Source organism: Miniopterus natalensis, chromosome 20 (genome assembly GCF_054644295.1).
Source record: "Miniopterus natalensis isolate mMinNat1 chromosome 20, mMinNat1.hap1, whole genome shotgun sequence".
In the NCBI taxonomy this organism is placed as follows: domain Eukaryota; kingdom Metazoa; phylum Chordata; class Mammalia; order Chiroptera; family Miniopteridae; genus Miniopterus; species Miniopterus natalensis.
In genome coordinates, this window is record NC_142100.1 from 89,193 (window position 1) to 113,551 (window position 24,359).

General features: G+C 44.5%; 1 long non-coding RNA gene across 6 annotated transcripts in view; it reads right to left on the reverse strand.

Moving 5' to 3' along the window:
* LOC107540625 (uncharacterized) overlaps positions 1 to 23,063 on the reverse strand; it is a 38,636-nt gene extending 15,573 nt beyond the window's left edge. For 3 of the 6 annotated variants that reach the window (XR_015716197.1, XR_015716199.1, XR_015716201.1), the window contains exons 1-3: positions 7,115 to 10,515; positions 4,482 to 4,584; positions 2,753 to 3,608 (exon numbers count right to left, since the gene is read on the reverse strand). This is a non-coding gene — a long non-coding RNA (uncharacterized LOC107540625). The other 3 variants (XR_015716198.1, XR_015716202.1, XR_015716200.1) reach the window with 3 other exon arrangements.
* Positions 23,064 to 24,359: the final 1,296 nt, after the last annotated feature.

Here is a 24,359-nt window from a genome sequence, read left to right on the forward strand (position 1 = left end):
TTGGCAAGGTAGCTGGATACAAAATCAACATCCGGAAATCAATGGCATTCTTATACACCAACAATGAACTTTCAGAGAGAGAAACTAAAAAAGCAATACCATTTACCATTGCAACTAAAAAAATAAGATACCTAGGAATAAACTTAACCAAGGATGTAAAAGACCTGTACTCAGAAAACTACATGACACTGAAAAAAGAAATAGAGGAAGATTTAAACAAGTGGAAGAAGATACTATGCTCATGGATTGGAAGAATTAATATGATTAAAATGTCTATACTACCCAAAGCAATTAATAAATTTAATGCAATTCCTATGAAAATAACAGCATATTTCACAGACATAGAACAAACATTTCAAAAATTTATATCGAACCAAAAAAGATCCTGAATAGCTGCAGCCGTCTTGAGAAAAAAGAACAGAGTGGGAGGGATCACATTACCAGACTTCAAACTATATTACAAACCCACTGAAATCAAAACGGCCTGGTATTTGTACAACAACAGGCATATAGATTAATGGAACAGAACGGAGACCCCAGGAATAGACCCGCGTCATCATGGTCAGTTAATATTTGACAAAGGAGGCAAGAGTATCCAATGGAGTAAGGATAGTCTCTTCAATAAGTGGTGCTGGGAAAATTGGACAGATACATGCAAAAGAATGAAACTAGACCACCTACTTTCACCATACACAAAAATAAACTCAAAATGGATAAAAGACTTAAATGTAAGTCATGAAACCATAATAATCCTGGAAGAAAACATAGGCAGTAAAGTCACAGACATTCCACATAGTGGACTTTTCACTGATACGTCTCCTAGGGCAAGAGAAACAAAGGAAAAAATAAACATATGGGACTACATCAAAATAAAAAGCTTCTGCACAGCAAAAGAAAACAGCCTCAAAATACAAAGAAACCCCACTGTATGGGAAAACAAATTTGCTAAGGATGAATCTGATAAGGGGCTAATTTCCAAAGTGTACAAAGAACTCATAGCACTCAGGAAGAGAAAGACAAACAACCCAACTAAGAAATGGGCAAAGGATTTAAATAGACACTTCTCTAAAGAGGACATACGGATGACCAAGAGACACATAAGAAAATGCTCGACATCGCTAATCATCATAGAGATGCAAATGAAAACCACAATGAGGTATCACTTCACACCTGTCAGAATGGCAGCCATCAACAAATCAACAAACGACATGTGCTGGTGAGGGTGTGGGGAAAGGGGAACCCTAGTACACTGCTGGTGGGAATGCAGACTGTTGCAACCACTATGGAAGACAGTATGGAGGATCCTCAAAAAACTGAAAATGTAGCTGCCATTTGACCCAGTGATTCCACTCCTAGGAATGTATCCTAAGAATCCTGAAACATTCATCAGAAAGGATATATGTACCCCGATGTTCATAGCAGCACAGTTTACAATAGCTAAGATCTGGAAACAGCCCAAGTGCCCATCAGTAGATGAGTGGATAAAAAAGCTGTGGGACATTTACACCATGGAATACTATGCAGTTGTAAAGAAGAAGAATCTCATACCCTTTGGGACAGTATGGATGGACCTGGAGAATATTATGCTAAGTGAAATAAGCCAGGAAGCGAAAGACAAATATCACATGATCTAGAGCTTAATAAAGAACTTAATAAACTGATTAACAGAATAGATTCAATGACATGGAAGCATAGATGAGACTGATTAATGTCAGAGGGATGGAGGAGGGCGGGTGGGTGAAGGGGGAGAGAGTAACCAAAGGATTTATATGCATATGTACAAAACCCAAGGACATGGACAATGAAGGGGAGAGGGACTGGGGAGAGGGAAGGAACGGGGGGGAACGGGTCATTGGGGAGAAAAAGGGACATCTGTAATATTTCAAACAATAATAAAATTTAAAAGAAATAAAAAAGAAAAAGAAAAAAAAGAAAAAGAAAAAGAATGTATATTCCTTGAACATTTATGTTAAGGATATTCCACTTTCATGGGTCCATGCAGAGGGTTGGTATTTCTTAAAATGGTTCCATTAGCAGAGGATATTCATACTCAGAAAGGTGTAGGATCACATGAGTTCATGCTAATGTGGGAGGGTATACGGTCTAAGGTACATAGTAATCCAGGTCGATGATCAGGCACTGAGAAGAACATTTTCAGTTATTATACATGATCAGTGTTATACATGATCAAGAGGGGCTAAGATCACGGTAGTTTAAATTCACAGAATACATGATTAGGGGGATCGACAATTAAGAGTGTCCATGCTCAGGAAGGTGTACTCATATGTTGTTACACAAATTCACAATGGTACAGTCCCAGGATGAACTAAGATCAAGGAAATGACAGAATTCCATGCATTTACATCAACAATTCTATGGATATGCTTAGAAATGACTTCACTGCGTGATTCTATGTTCAGAATTCCTTTCTCAGATTGTTTAAGCTCAGGATGTTCCACAGGAAGACATTCCATGGTCTTGGGGATACATTTTCTGATGTGTGTCATTCTCAGAGTTGTTCACATTCAAAAGGCTCCATGCTCAGCAGAATCCACGCTCAGGAAAGTATGAGATATTATATTAAACACAATCAAGAGGATACATGCTTAAGTGGGGCTATGTTAAGGGGAGGTTACAATCAAAGCAGGTAATGATTAAGGGAATAGACAATTAGAGGATTCATGCTCAGGAAGGGGTTACATAAAATCACAACAGAACTAGGTAAACATCAATCAGGGAAATTCATACTTACAGAATTCCATGAACAGAAATGTCCACTCTTCTTAGAAGATTTATGCTTAGATGTAATTGTGGTCACTGATTCTATGTTCAGGAGATTTATGTTCATGATGTTAATCCTCAAGTAATCCACACAATAGAGGTCATGGATAGGGTGTTTATCATCAGGAGTGTTTAATTCTTAGTGTGGGTCATTATTCAAACGTGTCCATGCACATAATGTTACATGTTCAGGCATTAAACATCAAGAAGAGCATATATTCTCAAGTGGCGAGACATTCAAGGACGATTGAAATAGAAGTATGTCACAGTCAGTAGGGTTCATGCTCAGGCTGGTACACATTCATGGCATAAACAAGTAGGTACATATGGAAAGTGGCTCCAATTAGGGAAGTTGATTCTGAGTGCAGCCCATGATCAGAAGTGTCCACACTTCTTGAGTTGCTGTTTGTCATTGATTACGCCCAAGGATTCCATGATCAAGAGTGTATATTCCCTGGACCTTTATGTTCAGGATATTCCACACTCATGGGTCCATGTTGAGTGTCGGTATTTCTCAGAATGGTTCCATGATAAGAGCACATTCATACTCAGAATGGTGTAGGATCACATGGGTTCATGACCATGAGGAAAGGTCTATGGTCTGAAGGTACATAGCCAGCTCTCTGCTCAGGCCTTCCATGCTCAGAAAACTACTTATTCTGTTCTTAAACACAATCAGTGGTATACAGAATCCGGAGGGACTAAGATCATGGTAGTTTAAATTCACAGAATACATGATTAGAAGGGTTGGATATTAGAGCCTCCATGCTCAGGAAAGTACTTGTATGTTGTTACACAAAATCACACAGGTATATTCTCAGGATGAACTAGGATCAGGGAAATAATTGCAGCATTCCATGATGTACAGATCAAGGATTCCTAGGTGTATGCTTAGAAATGATGGGGCTCATTGATTCCATATACAGAAGGGGCCATTCTCAGATTGTTTAAGCTCAAGATGTCCCACTGGAAAACATTCTATGGTCTTGGGAATACATTTTCTGAAGTGTGCCATTCTCAGAGCAGTTCCAATTCAAAAGACTCCAAGGTCAGTAGACTCCATGCTCAGGAAAGTATGAGTTATTATATTACACATAATCTAGAGGATACATATTCAAGTGGGGCTATGTTAAGGGGAGATTAATATCAAAGCAAGCCATGATCAGGAGAGTCTACAATTAGGGGTTTCATGCTCAAGAAGTTACATTTACAGGGTTACACAAAAATCACAGAAGAACATTCTCAAAGTAAACAAGGATCAAAGAAATTAATACTTATAGAATTCCATGAACAGAAATATCCCTGATTCTTGGTACATGGTTAGATGTTATTGTGCTCATTGATTCCATGTTCAGGAGGGTCCATGCTCAGGTTGTTGAAGCTCAGGATGTTCCACATGAGCATGGTTAGGGGGTTTCATTATCCAAAGTGCATCATTCTTAGAGGGGTCCATATGCAAAAGACTCCATGCACAGCAGAATCCATGCTCAGCAATGTACATGTTCAGATTAAACATATAATCAAGAGGGTACATGCTCAAAGGGAACTAACTAATAGGGAGATTAACATCAAAGCAAGCCAGGATAACAATTGTCTACAATTAGTGATTACATGTTCAGGTACTTACATGTACAGGGTTAAGACAAAATCACAACAGAACATTCTCTGGGTAAAAAACAATCAAGGAATTTAATACTTACGGTATTCTATGAACAGCAATGTCCACTCTTCTTAGATTCATGGTTAGATGTGCTTGCAGAAATTGATTCCATGTTCAGGCAATCCATGTTCACAGTGTTGATCCTCAAGTCATCCACTCAAGAGGGGCCAAAGATAGGGTATTTATTCTCACAAGTGTTTTATTCTTAGTGTGGGTCATTATTCAAATGTTTCCATGCACATAATTTCACATGCTCAGGCATTAAACATCAAGAAGAGGGTGTATTCTCAAGTGGTGCAACATTAGAGTGAGATTAAAAAAGAAGTACGTCACAGTCAGGAGGCTTCATGCTGAGGGTTTTGATGCTCAGGCTGGTACACATTCAGGGGATAAACAAGTAGGTACATACTGGAAAGTGGTTCTAATGAAGGAAGTTGATTCTCAGTGCTGCCCATGATCAGAAGTGTCCACACTTCTTGAGCTGCTGTTTGTCATTGATTACGCCCAAGGATTCCATGATCAAGAGTATTTATTCCCTGGACCTTTATGTTCAGGATATTCAACACTCATGGGTTGATGCTCAGTGTCGGTATTTCTCAAAATGCTTCCATTATAAGAGGACATGCATACTCAAAATGTTGTAGGATCACATGGGTTCATGCTCATGAGGAAGGGTCTATGGTCTGAAGGTACATAGCCAGCTCTCTTCTCAGGCCTCTCATGCTTAGAAAACTATATATTCTGGTCTTATACGCAATCAGTGGTATACATGATCAAGAGGAGCTTAGATCACCGTAGTTTAAATGCACGGAATACATGATTAGGGGGGTCGACTATTAGAGCCTCCATGATCAGGAAGGTACTTGTATGTTGTTACTCAAAATCACACAGGTATATTCTCAGGATGAACTAGGATCAAGGAAATTATTGCAGCATTCCATGATGTACAAGTCAAGGATTCCTAGGTATATGCTTAGAAATGACGGGGCTCACTGATTCCATATTTAGAAGGGTCCATTCTCAGATTGATAAAGCTCAAGATGTCGCACAGGAAGATATTCCATGGTCTTGGGGATACATTTTCTGAAGTGTGTCATTCTCAGAGTCGTTCAAATTAAAAACGCTCCATGGTCAACAGAATCCATGCTCAGGAAAGTATGAGTTATTATATTACACATAATCTACAAGATTCATGCTCAAGTGGGCTACATTAAGGGGAGGTTACAATCAAAGAAGGTCAGGATCAGGGGAATATACAATTAGGGGTTTCATGCTCAGGAATGTACAGGAAAAGTTGTTACACAAAATTATAAAAGAACATTCTCAAGGTAAAATTGGATCAGGGAAATTAGTACTTACAGAATTCAATGAAACGAATGCCCACCCTTCTTAGATTTACACTTAAATGTAATACCGTTCATTCTTCATGTTCAGAAGATCCATGTTCCTCTTGTTTATCCTCAAGTTATCCACACAAGAGAGGCTATGGATAAGCTATTTGTTCTCACAAGATTTTTATTCTCAGTGTGTGTTCTTACTCACACGTTTCCATGCCCAGATTTTACAAGTTCAGTGATTAAACATCAAGAGAAGAGTATATACTCAAGTGGCACGATATTCAAGGGAGATTAAAATCGCAGTATGTCATGGTCAGTAGGTTCCATGCTGAGGATTTTGATGCTCAGGCTGGTACACATACAGGGGATAAACTACCAATTAGGTACATGTTCAAATTTGGGTCCGATAAGGGAAGTTGATTCTTAGGGCAGTCCATCATCAGAAGTGTCCATGCTAATTGAGTCGATGTGTATCATTGATCACTGATTACGCACAAGGATTTCATGATCAAAACAGTACATTCCTTCGACCTTTATGTTCAGGATATTCCACACTATGGGTCCATGCAGAGTGTTGGTATTTCTCAGACTGGTTCCATTATCAGAGGGCATTCATACTCAGAAAGGTGTAGGATCACGTGAGTTCATGCTCATGAGGCAGGGTCTGTGTTCTGAAGGTACATAGTAAGCCATGTCACTGATCAGGTTCAGAGAACATTTTCAGTTTTTATAAATGACCAGTGTTATACATGGTCAAGAGACACTAATATCACGGGAGTTTAAATGAACAGAATACATGAGTAGGGGGATCAAAAATTAGAGCGTCCATGGTTAGTAAAGTACTCGTACGTTGTTACACAAATTCACAATGGTACATTTCCAGGATGATGTAAGATCAAGGAAATTACAGAAATCCATGGATTTACATCAACAATTCTCAGATGTATGCTTAGAAATGACTGTGCTCTGTGATTCCATGTTCAGAAGGTTCCTTTCTCAGATTGTTTAAGCTCAGGATGTCCCACAGGAAGACATTCTATGGTCTTGGCGATACATTTTCTGAAATGTGTCATTCTCAGAGTCGTCCAAATTCAAAAGGCTCCATGCTCAGCAGAATCCACGTTCAGGAAAGTATGAGTTAGTATATTAAATGCAATCTAGAGGATATATGCTCAAATGGGGCCATGTTAAGGGGAGCTTACAATCAAAGTAGGTCATGATTAGAGGAATATACAATTAGAGATTTCATGCACAGGAAGGTACAGGAAAAGGGGTTATAAAACATCACAACAGAACATTCTGTAGGTAAACAACAATAAGGAAAATTAATACTTACAGAATTCCATGAACAGAAATGTCCACTCTTCTTAGATTCATGCTTAGATATAACTGCAGTCAATGATTCCACGTTCAGGGGATTTGTGTTCATGGTGTTTATCCTCAAGTTATCCACACTACAGAGGTCACGGATAAGCTGTTTGTTCTCAAGAGTGTTTTATACTCAGTGTGTGTCCGTGCTCAAAAGTTTCCATGCACAGATTTTACATGTTCAGTTATAAAACATCAAGAAAAGAGTATATGCTCAAGTGGTGTGACATTCAAGGGAGATTAAAATTGAAGTATGTCACGGTCGGTAGGTGCCTTGATGAAGGTTTTGATGCTCAGGTTGGACACATACAGAGGATGAACTAGCAAGTAGGTACATGCTGGAAATTGGCTCTGATTAGGGAAGTTGATCTTTAGGGCAGTCTATAATCAGAAGTGTCCATGCTTATTGAGTTGCTGTTAAAAAATGATTACATCCAGAGGTTCCATGATCCAGAGTGCATATTCCTTGGGCCTTTAGGTTCAGGATATCCACACAAGAGGGTCCATGCTCAGTGTTGTTAATTCTCTGAAGGGTTACATTATAAGAGTGCATTCATACTCAGAAAATCCAAGATCATGAGGGTTCAAGCTCCTAAGGAGAGGTCTATGGTCTGAAGGTACATAATCAGCCAGCTCCCTGCTCACGCCTTCCATGCTCAGAAAGTACATACTCAGGTTTTATACATGATCAAGAGATTACATGCCCACGAGCAGTTAAGATAATGGAAGTGTATAATCAGAGAGGACATGATTAGAGGGGTCCATGATTAGGGTGTCCATGCTCAAAAACGTACATGTACAGGGGTAAAAAAAACATCATAAGAGCACATTCTCAAGATGAACTAGGTTCAACAAAATTAATACAGAATTCCATGAACAGAAATGGCAACAAGTCATAGGTACATGCTTAGAAACCATCGTCCTCATTGATTCAATGTTCAGGACGGTCCATGATCAGGTCATGTAAGCCCAAGATGTTCTACACAAAGAGATTCACTTGTCAGGGGATTCATTCTCTGAGTGGATCTGTACAAATATCCCCATACTCAGGAGAATACAGTCAGGAATGTACATGTTCAGATACTAAACATAATCCAAAGGGTACATGCTCAAGTGGGGCTATGTTAAGGGAGATTGAAATCAAAGCAGGTCATGATCAAGAAAGTCTACAATTAGGCATTTCATGATGAGGAAGATACATGTCTGCAGGTGACACAGAATCACAAGGGAACATTCTCAAGATAAACTAGGATTAAGAAAATTGATTATTCCAGAATTCCATGAACAGAAATTTTTACACTTCTTAGGTACATGCTTAGGTGGGATGAGGTCATTGATTCCTTGTTCTGGAGGATACATGATAAGGTAACTTTTGCTGACAAAGTTCCAAAGAAGAGAATTCATGATCAGGGGCTTCATTCTGAGCAATGTGCCATTCTCAGATGGTGTTTGTATTCAAAATGATCCAAGCTCAGATAAGTGCAGGTTAAGAGGTTACACATGATCAAGGACATACATGATCAAATGGGGCTATGCTCAGGGGTGATTAAAATTAAAGGTCATGATCAGGTGGGCTGTCTTTTTGAGGGAGCCACATGTACAGGGGACACTACATAATCAATGAGTACATGCTCAAAAGCAGCTATGATTTGGGCCCTGATCCTTACGGCAGTCCAGTTTCAGAAGTGTCTACACTTACTGAAATGATGTTTAGATGTGATTTCCTACAGTGTTGGACATTCAAGAGTGCCTGATTCCCAGGGCTTTAATGTTCAGGATATTCCACACTCAGAGGTCTATGTTCAGTGTTGTTATTTCTCATAACGGTCCCATTATAAGAGCGTATTCACTCAAAATGTTCCAGGAACACATGGGTTCATGTGCATATGGAGGGTTCTATGGTCTGAATGAACAGAGTCAGCAATATCTACAGCCAGGTCTTCCTTGCACAGAACAGTACATATTCAGGTTTTCTCCATGATCAATGGATTACATACTCATGAGTGGCTTAACCATGGTAGTTTATAATAAAAAACACATGATTTGTAGGGACCACAAATAGAGGTTCCATGCTCACCGAGGTACATGTAGAGGCATTTCACAATTCACAAGGGTACACGCTCAAAATAAAGCATGTCCAGGGGAAATGATTAGAAGGGCATTCCATGCACAGAAGCATCCATGCTTCTTGGGTGCATCCTCAGATGTAATTAAGCCCAGTGATTCCATTCAGCACTGTCCATGCTCATGTCATTGATGCTCAGGATCCTCCACACAAAGTATACATACTCAGTCATGTTAGATCTGAGAAGTTTTAGATTCTCTGAGTGGGTTGAAGCTCAAAGTGGGCCATGCTCAGGAAAATTCATGCTCAATAAGTGACATGTTCAGGTATTATACATGCTCAAATGTGTACAGGCTCAGGGGGTGCGATCATCAGGGAAGACTATAAACAAAGCAGTGGACCATCAAGAGGGTCATTCCTGAAGATGTCCATGCTCAGGAAGGCACATGTAAAGGGAGTAAAATAAAGAAGTACATACTCAAGAGGGGGTATGGTTAAGAAAGTTGATTATTAGGGCTGTACACTTTCCTGAGGGTCCACGCTTCTGGACTAGACACTTAGAAGTAATAAAGCCCCCGGACACACTCAGAGAGGCCACTCTCAGGGATTTTCTCTTAGAAAGGCTCCATCCATAGTGCAAATAACTCTCAGGAGTTCATGCTCACAAGTGCCCATGCTTGGGGGGTGGGGGGGATTTATTATCTGGCAAACATGGTCACCTAGATCCTTACTCAGATCTCCTGTGCCCACAAAAAATATTCAGTGTTTATACATGATGAATGGGGAACATGAAGCAGTGGGTTAAGATAAGGGTATTTTATAATCAAAGCACCCCATGGTCAGGAGAGGCTACAATTAGGGGGTTCATGCTAGGAAGAGACATGTACAGGGGCAACAGAAAATCACAAAGATGCCATCTCAAAATGAATTTTGATCAGGGGAATTGATTGTTTTGACATTCCATTCTCACAGTGAAGAAATGCTCAGGAGGCTGAATGCTTAGGAGAGCCCATGCTCCAGAGGTTGTTAATGATCTGAAGGAACATAGCTAAGTCCACACTCAGGCTTCCACCTCTTAGAAGTACATATTTAGGGTTGATCCATGATCATTGGGGTACATGCCTGATGAAGATGGTAGCATGGGGCTCCCAGGCCCCACCAGGCTCTGCCCTCCTAAAGCATCCCTGTGAACCCACCTGAACTCCTTTCCTCCCAGCACTGATGCTTTGTCTCAGGACAGAAGCTCCAACCTGGGAGCAGGATGCAGATCTGTTACCACAGGTATGAAAGATGCTTCACTTCCATCTCATAGCTGTGGGCCAGTGGCCTTGGTCAGCTGACACAGAGCTTCTGAAATTTACATAAGCTGCCCTTTCCTCACCCCCCTCCTCCCTGGGTCTCCAAGTCTTCCCCTAGCCAATGTGTGTGTGTGTGTGTGTCTGTGTATCTGTGTGTTTCTCTGTTTCTGTCTGTATGTCCTAATCTTTCTCAGTATCTCTCTCTCTCTCAGTGTGTCTTGGTTTCTGTCTCTGCCTCTGTCTGTCCTTTCTCTCTCAGGCTCCTTCCACTGAAGGCCTCCCTCACTCCCACCCTTGGGGTAGTACCAGGATTCTGCATACACCTGGAAGCAGGTTAGAGTGGACACAGAGAAACCTGAAGGCTTTTCTAAGGTCCACACCTGGCAATCTATTGTCTGTTTTGCCAAAACTCCACTGACCTACTCAGAGATGTGCAGGGCAGGCTGATGGTTGGCCCGGCAGTGGTCCAAGGAGAAAATCAGACAGCATTTGGTCAAAACGTGATGTTGCCCTGGACATCTGAGCACACTACCCTGATTCCCCAGGTGGCACCCATGGTCCTGTTTAAACTCACACCAGGATCCCGCCATGGGCTTCCTCAGGCATCCTAGCTCCCCATTCTCTAGACATGATTCATACAGATGGTGAGAGCACCTTCCCTATGGAGACAGACAATGGTAAGTTTGCCAGAAAATGGAAAAATAATTCCAGTAGAGTTCTGGGGGAGTGTGACCATGTCAGCGCACGATGGCAGCCTACTTCCCTGTGTCCAGCTCCCTGCTTCCCTATGTCCAGCTCACAAGGTGGCTCATCCACAGGGTGGCAGCACAGATGCTGGAAGGAAGCCACTGGGATGAAGCCCTTGGGCCATTAGCAAAGGCTGGTCCAGGCACCAGCACCTGTTGCCTCCAGTCACAGAATCAATGTTCTTGAAGCGACATGGTAACAGGATAGAAAGAGGAAGACAAATGACGGAGCCTGGTTCACCTCTCCTCTCTCTCTCTTGGTGTGTGAATTATAGTCGTGAATGAACTCAGAAGCGCCAAGAAAACAGCCTCAGAATTCAATGTATAATTAATATTCACACCCTTCACAATTTGTCATTTAGGCCACATTTCAACAACAAAAAAGACAACTCAAACAATGGAAATTCCTCATAAACATGCACTTCAATGGTGCTACTCAGAAAGCATCTCAGTGACAGTGGGGACCAGTCAGCTCCAAGAAGCCAGGAGGTAATGAGAGTGAGGTGGATGGGCTGGTCCCACAAGCAACCCTCCCTGCTGTGACATGAAACTAATTATACAGGAAAACAGCCCTCCTTACCTGTGACAGGGACTTTGGTTCCTGCAGCAGACTCAGCTCTCAGCTCCCAGAAGAGGCAGCTCTTCCTCTGAGGCACCCATGACACCTCCCTCTGGTTGGACTAAGGTGATGTGCTGGTGACATCAGAAAGCAAAGATTGTGAACCACAAACACTGCAACCTGTGACCCTGCTCAGCAATGGGTCCAGGTGGTCTGAAAACAGACATAACAGTGTATTTGTTCCCTAAAATTTTTGACCATACGGCCCCATCTTGAGTAAAATTGTAGCCACACTCCTACTATGACTGTATTTCTATTTACAATGCGAGCATGTAACTGTGGCTATCAGAAGATAATGTGTCTCTCCCTGCCCCCCAGATAATGAGGAAGAAAGGCCCAGGCATCATGCACAGTTTGCTCAGTAGGGAGTTTAGTGAGCCTCAAGTCAAAAGTCATAGTTTGAGCCAAGAGAAGACAAACTACTCTCAAGCAATACAGATATGAGGACAGATGAGAAGTTTTAAAATTTGGGGGCAAGGCTGGCTGCCAAGAACAAGAGGACATTTCTGCATATTTAAAAGGAAATCACAGCAAATTACATATTTTAAAACCAAATAGCACACACATCACAATATCCAAAAAACGTTTTAAGTTACCTGCCTCAAATGCCTCCAATATCGCTTGTCCTATACTTTCTGAGCTTCATTTTCTATGATGAGACTAGAACACACCTCACCCTTTCCTTCGTGTTCTTAGAGACTTGAGTGCACTGTGAACAGCTCAGAATGGGTTGTTATGGCTTCATATCCTGTTACTGATCTAAATTCTAAACTCTTCCTGGAAGGCATTTGTACACCAGACGTGGGAAGAGTACCCCATGTTTGTGCCCCAACCATGTCTTCCAAGCTCTATGTCCTTGGATGCCAAGTATCTGCAGCCTTCTGAGTCCACCCACCTAGAAGGCATGTGATGGATGGAAGGTGCTGTCAGGAGAAAGTGGTCCCGACAGGGCTCTGCTGGTCACCTACGTGCATGAGCGCTGACATTGAAGTTGTGGGCTTCTTGGAGAAGTTGTGTGAGATTCAGGAGGTGGGGGAGCAGCAGAGGAAGTCAGGGAGGAAGGAGGAGCCTCAGGAAGGTCAGTACCTGGGAGCTTATGGAGGAGAAGCTGGGAAGTGGGACTGGTCTCTCAAGTGCACAGAGGCCCAGGGGGAAGCTGGGTAAGTCCCTAGGGCATTGGCAGAGTCAAGGATACACTTGCAATTAGTGGGGTGAGGAGGTGAGGAGGAAGAGGGCAGGTGGAAGAATGGGCAGAAAGAAGAAGCGCCGGGGAGCAGTGGGCAGGAGGACAAGGCCTGTTATTTGAACTTGGGTTTCACTGAGAAGAAAGAGGGAAGCCTGCAGAGGGCAATGGTACAAGTGACGTCCAGCAAGGAACCAGCTCCAAGCAGGGCACAGCCAGACCATAAGGAGAGACGAGGGAAAGGTAAGGCATGATGGTGAGGGAGGAGTAGAGAAAGGAATTGAGGAGCTCCCCTCCCAGGTTCCCCTTCTGAAGCCTGAGAGACTGAGGTCACATGGGAAAGCAAAGTAGAGTCTTCTCAGGCAGAGCTCTGCTTGCACCCCCTTCACTCACAGGCAGCAAAAGAGGCAGGGACTTCACAGCAGACACCTGTCACCTACCCTTGCTGACCAAAAAGCTCTGCCATGGCCTGTATGGCACCAAGTTCATTAACGATGGTAACCCCAGAGAGCAGGCACTTGAGTCTCCACCTTGCAGAGAAGAGGCTTGGGCCCTCAGGCCATGGGATTCCCCACACCCCGAACGGAAGGGCATTTTTACAAGGGCTTGAGTCCAAGACAAACTTTCTTTGCTTCCTTCCACCTTCTCCTCCTTGGAGCCAGAAATCTGCAAAGTGGGGTTTGGCCACAGCCAGTAAAAAGGCAGATCTGATGTATTCACTCTTTGGGTGACTCTAAACATGAGGTGCAGGGGCACAGGGAGCCTGAAGACATTTCAGGGTGCTCTCCATCCCTGCCTGAACTCTTGATTTCCTTGATTTGGCTCCTGACAAATCCCACTGTCCCACTGTCAGTTGACAAAACTGTGTGCAGAACACCCCTAAAGCCATCAACAGACCAAATCAAGACCCACAAAGCCCCCTCACCCAAGCCACATGTCCCCAACTGCCCAGGACAATGCTGCCTGCACCCTGTGACCAATACCCGAACTGCAGCCCTCTGCCATTAAGACACGAACCCTGCCCTAGCCGATTTGGCTTAGTGTTCAGAGCACTGCACTGGGGACTGAAGGGTACGTACCAGGTTCGATTCTGGCCCAGGGCACATACCTCCCTTGCAGGCTCAAAACCAGACCCAGTCAGGGCACATGCTGAAGGCAACCAATCTCACATGGATGTTTCTCTCTCTCTCCCTTCAACTCTTTCTGAAAAGTAATAGAATAAATAACCTCCAGCGTGGATTAAAGAAAGAAAACACTTATCCAGGATTCTTCTCTGGTCCTTTGAGGCCATTTTCAAAGGTAATTCAGTTCCCTTTGGGGACTAGAGACACAAACATTAGCAGGAATGACCTTTGATTGACTCACTTTGGAGGTGCTACTTTTGTTGTTGTTGTTAATCCTTTCCCATAGACATTTTTAAAATTTTTCTTTTCTTTTCTTTTTTTTTAGAAAGTGGAAGGGGGAGAGTGAGGTAGAGGTCAGAAGGGAGGCCAGGGAGAAACACTGGGCAAATGCTCAGAAGGCTTCAAGCTCAGGAGAGCCTGTGCCCTAGACGTTGTTTATGATCTGAAGGAACATAGTCAGCTAGGTCCACACTCAGGCTCCGAGCTCGTACAATACATATTCAGGGTTCACCCATGTTCAGTGGGGTACATGCCTGACAATCCATGTATCATGAGGCTCCCAGCCCCTACCAGTCTCTGTCCCCCTAAAGCATCCCACACATCACAATATCCAAAAAAACAAAGTTTTAAATTATCTGCTTCAAACTCCTCCGACATCCCTTGTCCTACACTTTCTGGGCTTTGTGTCCTCTCCTCTCCACATGACCATTTTCCTGCATCATTTTCTAAAATGAGACTAAAACATACCTCAGCTTTTCCCCTGGGAGGCCTGGTGCTTCAGTAGAGTCAAGGACCCACTGCCAATCAGTGGGGTGAGGTGGTGAGGAGGAAGCAGGCAGATGGAAGGAGGAACGGGAAGCAGAGGCACCTGGGAGGAGCTGGTAGTAGGAGGAGGCCTCTTAGTTGAACTTGGGCTTCATCAAAAAGAAAAATAGGAGTAAATGGCAGGGAGATGGTACAGGTTACGTCCAACAGAGAACCAGCTCCATGCAGGCACAGCCAGTCTGAGACGGAGGGACGAACAAGAAGAAAGACATGAGGATGCTGGAGCAGAAGAAAAAGAGAGTGAGGCATTCACCTCCCAGGTTCCCCTTCTAAAGCCTGAGGGGCTGAGGTCACATGGGAAAGTAAATTTGAGGTTTCCCATGTGGAGCTCTGCCTGCACCCCCTTCACTCACAGGCAGCAAATGAGAGGCAGGGACCTCACAGCAGACACCTGTCACCTCTTCTTACTCACCAGGAAGTGCTGCCATGGCCTGTATGGCACCAAGTACATTAACCATGAGAACCTCGGGAGAGCAGTCACTGGAATCTCCACCTTGCAGAGAAGGTGCTTGGGCCCCCAGGACGTGGGATTTCCCACAACCCCAGACACAAGGACAGGATAACCAGGGCCGGGGCCAAGACAAATTTACCTTCCTTCCTTCCAATTTGTGGGTTTGGGCCACAGCCAGAAAAAAGGCAGTTTGGATCCGATGTGGTCACTCTCTAGGTAGTCCTGAAGATGAGGTGAGGGGTCCACAGTCAGGGCACATGCTGAAGGCAACTAATCTCACAGGGATGTTTCTCTCTCTCTCCCATAGAAACCCTCTGAAAAGCAATGCAAAATATACCCCCGAGTGAGGATCAAACAAAAAAAGACACTAATCCAGGTTTCCTGTCTGGTCCTTTGAAGCCATTTTTAAAGGTAATTCAGTGACATTTGGGACTTAAGACAAAAACCTTGGCAAGAATGACCTTTGATTCCCTTTGAAGGTGGAACTTTTTTGTTTTTCTTAATCCTCAAGAGAGGATTTTTAATATATATATATATTTTTTAGATAAAGTGAGAGGGAAAGAGTGCGGAAGTGGTGGAGAGAAGGGACAGAGAGAGAGAGAAACAGTGAACAAATGCTCAGAAGGCTGCATGCTCTGGAAAGCCTGTGCTCCAGAGGTACTTTTATGATCTGAAGGACCACAGTCAGCTAAGTGCACACTCAGGCTCTGAGCTCTTACAAGCACATATTCAGGGTTTATCCATAATCAGTGGGGTACATGCCTGACGATTCAGGTATCATTGGGCTCCTAGCCCCCACCAGGCTCTGACCCCTGAAGCATCCCTGTGAACTCACATGATCTCCTCTCCTTCCAGCCCTGAGGCTTTGTCTCAGGAGAGAAGCTGCATCCAGGGATCAGGGTGCAGACCTGTTACCAGAAGCAGGAAAGATGCTTCTCTTCTCTCTCACAGCTGTGGCCAGTGGCCTTGCTCAGCTGACACAGCCCTTCTGAAATTTACATGAGCTGCCCCTTCCCTCACCCCCCTCCTCCCTGTCTGCAAGTTCTCCCCGGCTGAATGTCTGTGGCTATTTATCCCTGTATCTCTCTATCTCTCTGTGTGTCTTTCTCTCTCTGTGTATCTCTACCTCTTTCACTGTCTCACTCTTTCTCTCCCAGGCTGCTTCCACTAAAGGACTTTCACACTCACACCATGCGGTGCTTTCTAGATCCTGGGCATGCTGGGCATCAGGTCAGAGCGGGCACAGAGAACCCTGAAGGCTTTTCTAAGGTTTATGCCAGACAACCTACCATCCCATTACTAAAACTCCAATGACCTACGCAGCAACATGCAGGTCAGGCTAATGGTTGGCCCAGCGGTGTTCCAAGGAGAAAAGAACAGGTGGTATGGTCAAAATGTGATATTTTCCTGGACATCTGACCACATGACCCCGTTTCCTCAGGTTACACCTACAGTCCTCATTAGGGTCACACCGGAGTCCCATTATGGGCTTACTCAAGCTTCCTGGCTCTGCATCCTCTAGTATCCTGTAGATGATTCATGCAGATAGTGGGGACCATGTTCCCCTTGGAGATAGGGAATGGAAACGGAAGTTTACCAAAAGAAGAAAAAACAATTCAGGTGGAGTTATGGGAAATGTGGCCAGCTCAGCACACACAGGCTCCCTCCTTCTCTGTGTCCAGCTCACATGGTGGTGGCTGATTCACAGGGCGGTGGCAGACATGCTGGAGGGAAGCAGTGGGATTAAAGCAGCTGGGCCATTAGCAAAAGCTCCTCTGGGAGCCCAGGCACTGGCAGCTACTGCCTCCAGTCACAGAATCAATGTCCTCAAAGTAAGTTGGTAATGGGATGGAGAGAGACAAATGGCTGACCCTGGTTTCCCCTCCTCAGCCCTGGGTCCTTGTGTTTGAATTATGGTTATGAACAAACTCACAAGTTCCAAGTAAAAACAGCCTCAGAATTCAATGTGTAATTAATATTTACACCCTTCGGTACTTGTAATTTAGGCCACATTTCAACAACAAAAATACAATTCAAAGGATGGGAATTCCCCATGAACATGCACTTGAATGATGCTACTCAGAAGGCATCTGAATGACACACAGTGGCTGAAGGGGTCTGGGGACCCATCAGCCCCAAGGAAGCAGGAGGTAATGAGAGTGAGGTGGATGGGCTGGTCCCACAGGGACACTTCCCCACTCTGATAGTAAACTAAGTACACAGGACAACAGTCCTCCTTACCTGGCTCCAAAGGTACCCTCCGTTCTCAGATCCAAGAAGAGGCAGCTCTTCCTCTGAGGAACCCATGATATCTCCCTTTGGTTAGACTAAAGATGATGCACTGTTGACATCAGAAATAAAATATTGACCTGTGATCCTTCTCAGCAATGGGTCCAGATAGTCCCTCAGCAGAGATGATAGTTTATTTGACCCGTAACATTTCTGAACTGAATGGCCCATCTTGAGTCAAAATTGGACCCACACTCCTAGTATGACTCTATTTCCATTTAAAATGTGAGCATGATCAATGGAACTGTGAGGGTCAAAAGCCAAAGTGTGTCACCCCCCAGATAATGGGAAAGAAAGGGCCAGGCACTGTGCACAGCGTATTCTGTAGGGAGGATTGTGAGCCTCAAGACAAAAGTCATAGTTTGAGTCAAGAGCAAACAAACTCCTGTAAAGAAACGCAGAAATGAGGGCAGACTGGGCTCTGTGGAGACTGGAGGCTTTACATTTGGAGTCGGTAGGGCTGTGTGGGAACAAGAGCATGTGTCTAAAAACCTGACAAATACCACACACATCACAACATCCAAAAACAATGCTTTAAATTAACTGCCTGCCACTCCTCAAACATTCCTTGTCCCATACTTTCTGGGCTTTGTGTTCTCTCCTCTCCACGTGACCATTTTCCTGCATCATTTTCTATGATGAGACTAGAACATACCTCAGCCTTTCCTCCATGTTCCTATAGACTTGTGTGCACTGTGAACACCTCAGAATGGGTTCATGCAGCTTCATATCCTGTTACTGGTCAAAATTTTAAACTCATCCTTGAAGGCATTTGTACCCCAGGAGTACTGATATAACACGACAGCACCCCATGTCTGTGCCCCAAGCAGGCCCAGAAGAGTCCTTACCCAGTGCTCTTTCCCTGGATCCCCAAGTATTTTCACCTGCTGTGGCACCCAACAGGAAGGGTTGTGATCGATGGAAGGTGCTGTCAGGACAAAGTGGTCCCACCAGGGCTCTGCTGGACACCCACAGCCATGAGTGCTGATGCTGAAGCCGCAGGCTTCCCTGGGATTATATGAGATTCAGGAGGTGGGGAAGCAGCAGAGAAAGGCAGAAAGGCAGCAGAAGGAGCCCCAGAAAGATCGGTACCTGGGAGCTTATGGAGAGGCTGGGAAATGAGACTCATCTCTCAAGTGCACTGAGGGACATGGAGACACTGGGGGGAGGCTCGAGTGCATCAGCAGAGTGAGGGACCCACTTCTAGTTAGTGGGGTGGGAAGTGAGGAGGAAGAGGGCAGGTGAAAGGAGGCGAAGGAAGCAGAGGCACCTGGGCAGAGCAGGCACAAGGAAGAGGCCTGTTAGTTGACCCTCTGCATCACCGAGGACGACGAACTATGGCTGTAAATGAGAAAGAAATAAGAGATCCTGGAGGAAGCAATGGCGAAGGGGTTGTCCAGCAGAAAACCAGGACCAAGCAGCCTGGTCTGTATTATTTTGGGAGCATCCCAGGTCTTGTAAGAGCTCAGGGACACAGAAACACTACATGTGCCTGGGACAGAGTCAAGCTCACATTACATGGCAATCCTAACACATGCAGGCCCAGATAAGCTGGCTGCTCTTTCCCTGCCTCCCTCCTTTGCTCAGCTTCCCCACCCTCAGGTCACCCCCACTGGTCTGAAGGTTCTCACCCAGTTGGCTCACATCCCTCAATTCCTGAGAACATGTGCCTGTGACTTTCATGGAAGGAGAGCACTGTCTTGCTAACACCACAGGGAGGGGTTTGAGGGGGCAGTGATCTCCAGCATCCCTGTCTCTGTCCTGTTCACTGTATAGCTCTCCTGTTGTTCATGGCGCAGTTGTCGTCCCCATGCACCCTGAACTCTTTATGGCCATCAGGGCATCTAGATGGACGTGTAAGAGTCCGCCTGTGGAGAAACCTGCAGGACCAGAGCACAGGGCTAACCCAGGACTGTGGTTGGGCTGATGGTCTAATTATCATTAGTGATGGTTTCTCCATTTGTTAAAATGGCAGTGACAAAGCTTTAAAACTCCTAAGATATACTCGAATATTTTAAGTTAAAACTGACGTGGGGGACCATCCTGTCCCAGTTTCAGAAGTCTGGATGGGATACAGGGGCAGACCTCTGCTGTGGTGGGGAATCCATGACCACCAGTTTAAACCACTTAGAGGGGATTTGGTCCCTGCCTAGTTGTGGTATGGACAGTGCCTCAGGGGGAAGGAAAAATGCCATCAATAGCCCTCAATGTGGTAATTCTCTCCCACAGCCCTCAACTTCAAGTGATGTGTCCATTGTCAGCTTCTCTGCAGAGGACACGGAAAAATGACCCAGATACCAGCATTTGTAGGCCATTTAGAGGCATGTCCATGACACTCACAATATTAAAACTAGGTATTGGACATAGTGCTAGAAATCCATAGGTCCAGATACAGTGATGGGTCTCCTTGTGCCCAACTAGAGCCCCAAGAGATAAATATTTTGTACAAAGTCTGCAGATTGCTTCCTTTGAATGGTAGGTGTCTGCTCTATGCCTTGTAGGCAGAAATGTTTTTCTATTCTTGGTTCCCAGTCAGCACAAAATCATGTGATTCTGCAGAATTAAAAGGCAACAAATAAGCTTAGGACATGCAGGCACTTTAGGGAATACAATGGACTCTGTACCATCTCCCCAGTCTTCCTCTCCTGCACTCTGCCATTTCCGTGGAAACCAGGGCATGGGGCAGGTTCACCTTAGAGTAGGCATCTGAAGACGTTATTTTGTACTTACTTGGTTTCTTATTTTTTATTTTATTTTCTAAAAGGGGGGGTATAGAAAGTGTGTGCCATGTCAATTTTAATTGACTTAATTTTTATGAATTCTAACCATCTGCCTATACACCAACCTCTGCCCACCTGCATACCTGCCAGCTTTGTTCAAGAAGGAACTTAAGAGGGCTTACTGTGCATGGTAACTTCATTAAAGAGACATATATCTATTCTTTTCCAAATTCAGAGAAAAAATGCATGCTCTTTAATAACGACATGACTGCACTAACTCTAAGTTTCTTCTGCTAAAATATTTTGTTAAATGAATTGAAGATTGTGTTTAGTACCAAGAATAAAAGCTGACATGGAGACCAGGTCTCTGAATGACAAAGCTACCCTGTTGTGTGTCAAATAAAGTGCAAACACTTAAAAGGCTGGTTTGAAAAGCTGGTTATAGGTAATTTCTTTTATCTTGCAACAGAACCAAGGATTAAAAAAATGGAATCAACTTTAGAGAAAATGAGAAAGTAGTAAAATCCAGCATTATAAACTGTAATAAAATAGGATTAGGTAAATAATTTCTTAACATGGTAAAATAAATCTATCTCAGCCCCAAAGACTATAAGGAGTGAAAACCTTCCACAAATAATAAAAGAATCTATCAAGCTACCAGGGTATAAAATTCATGTAGAGAAACGAATAGCTTTAGAAGGTAAAATGTAAAAAAGCTACCCCATTTGCCTGGCCAAAAACAAAGTATCCAGGGTTAAACTGAAGAGCTGTTTTTTCAATCTTCACTGGAGTATATTTTTTCAATTGCTTTTCAGAGAGAGTGCAAAGTGGAGAGAGACAGAAAAAGAGGGAGAGAGTAACACGGATGTGTGAGAGACATATGAATTGGTTACCTCCTGCATGGACCCCTACCGGGGCTCGGGGGTCAGGCAGAAATGGACATATGTGCCCTTGGTAAGATCCAACGAGGGCCAATTCAGTCTGAGGGCTGATGGGCTAACCACTGAGCCAAACCCGCTAGGGCTATAGAGGTGTTTTTAAATACCCTGAAAAGTTCTCCTATGTAAATAACTATAAGTTGAGAGACTTATGATGTCAGTTTCCCCAACTTGTTTTATACGTTAATGAAAATTTAATAAAAATAATATAAATCCAGGTTTTTCTGGATCTTTCCTTTTATTTTTATTATTGTGAGGTAAGGACTAGACTATCTGACTAAAGTTCAGATATAAAATATAAAGTAGAAGAGACAGAAAATCCTGTATAGAAAGAATTAGAGAGGGAGGCAGCCCCACTAGGTCCCAAATTCTACAATCGTCCTAATGAGAACGTGGCTTTGCCTCATGAACAGACATGCCGAACAACACACAAACACTGAAGTGCAGGGAGACACAAATAATGTGGGACATTAGTATATAATAAAGATGACCTCTCAAATAAGTAGTAAAAAAATGACCGTGATAAAAGGCATTCAGACAACTGAGTCGCTATCTAGCAAAATAAATAAAAGAAAAAAGTTGCATCCATATCTCACACTGTACATAAAAATTAACTTCAGGCGCCTCGCCCAGCCCAGGCAGTGCTGAACCCCAGCACGCGAGGCCCCCAGGCCCCAGCCGCCCCTCCCCACCCCCCTACCCCCACCCCACCCCCCACCCCCCTACCCCCACCCCACCCCCCACCCCACCCCCCACCCCACCCCACCCCCCACCCCCACCCCACCCCCCACCCCCTACCCCCACCTCACCTCACCTCACCCCCCCACCCCCCCGTCCGCCCCCACCCCCCACCCCACCCCCCGCCTGCCGGGGACGCGCAATGACCAGCGGGGAAGGAGGGAGGGAGGCCGAGGAGCGCGGCCGCCATGAGCCGCCTGCAGCCCGGCCCGCCCGGCCCGCCCGGCCCGCCCGGCCCCGACCCCGCCGGCGGCTCGGCTCTGAACCTGAAAATAAAACTGGCGTGTGGGAGGGAGGAGCGAGCAGCGCGGCGGCCGGGCGCGGGGCGCGCGGAGAGGTGCTGCGTCACGGTGCCAACACCGACGCCGGCCTTTGTCCTTCGTGGCGGGGGCACTGCAGGCGCGCCCCGTGGCCTCGGGAGCCGGCCACGCGGGCCAGGCCCCCCCAGCCCGAGGGGACGGGCGCTAGGCCTGGCGGGGACGTGTCCTCGTCGTCTGAGTCCCCCCTTCTCCAAAGTACCTCAATGTCTTCTCCCCACCCAGGCTCAGACCTGGAAAAGCCAGGGAGGCGCGCAGGCGGCTCCCTGGACGCCCCGGGGCGCTGGGGAGCCTCTTTCTCGCCTCCCGGGCAGAAGGGGCAAAAAAAAAAAAAGGGTCGGAAGAGCCCTCCTCGGCCCCCAACCCCTCCCGCGCCGGGCTCCAGAAACCTTCGCCCCTCGGCTCCCACACATTTGCAGCCTTTGGCCTGCTCGAAAAAAACACATTTCCTCCAAGGGGCAAAAGGCACATTTTTTTTTTTTTAAACTTACCCGTAAGCTTGGCCCGGTGCCAGGGAGTCTGGAAGATCAAGCTGGACGGAGGTTTGGGAGATGTTATTGGGGAAAAAAAAAAGATCTTTGTCCGGGATTGTTTAGTTGGGAGTATCTGGGGGAAATGGTGGTGCCTTTGTTGTTGTTACCTTTTTTTGGGGGTTAAGTTACACTCTCTTGGCATTTTCTGCTCTTTCCACTTATGTAAACTTTCCAGGGTTGGGTTGGCAAAAGGCGGCTTCGCTGAGGACTGTTTACTGCTCCGGATATAGCAATGGTGTGACCGTCATTAAGAGACAAAAGGCGAAAACACACAGTCAAGTCAAACGAAAGGAAAAAAAGACGCGGCCATCCCAACCACCATAGCAAACACCCCGCGAGTTAACAACGTTGGTGTTTGGCTTGAACCAGCCAGGACGTGTTTTCCAGTTTTAATCTAGTTTCCTGTGATGGCTTTTTCGTCTCTTTACACAAAGAGATCTTCCTTTCCCTCACCCACCCTTCTACAAAAAAAAAAAAAAAAATTAATTCCAAGTAAGTCAATTATTTATATGTTAAATATAAAATCATGAAAGTACTAACAGAAATATGAGCAAATTCCTTTACAACTTTGTAGTCAAAGGAAGCTGAACACCCCAATGCAGTAAAAGGATTTACAGTTTAAACTACATAACAATAAAATTTATGCATGAAAAACCTGCCATCAGCATATTTATAAATCAAGATAGACAAGAAAAAATACACCTTTCACCAATTATAACCTGTACCCTTAATATATCAAGAGCTCTTAGAATTCAATGAACAAGACAAAGATCAGCAACCCAAAAAGTCAATGGGCAAACACTTTAAGTAGATACTCCAGTGAAAAGAAAATACAGAAAGATGCTCAACCATATTAACACAAAACCTATTCGATTAGCAGAAATCAAAATTTGTATAATAGTTATAAGAAAGGAGATACATGCATTTTTATACATTAGGTGCCTACCCATTTGGAGAATAATTTGGAAACAGCTATAAAATTACAAAGGCACAGATCTTTGGAGCAATTTTACTCCTAAGAATTGACTCTATATATATGTGCAAAATGGAACATATCAAAGCTTTTAGGACCGAATTGCTGTTATAACAAAAGATTTGAAGCAACTTCAGTGTCTATCAATAGAACACATCTGAAATCCTATGCAGCTTTTAAAAACAGAAAAGCCCTCCATTCACTACTGTGGGAGATTATCCAATATATACCATTAACCAAAGAGCCAGGCGGAGGACAGTTATAAAATATGCTACTGCTTGTGTAAAAAACAGAGAGAAAGTGAGCATGCACATTTATATTTGTTCACATATACACGTGGAAACTACGGGTACACTAGAAACTAATCACAGCTCCCATCCTTCACATATAAAGA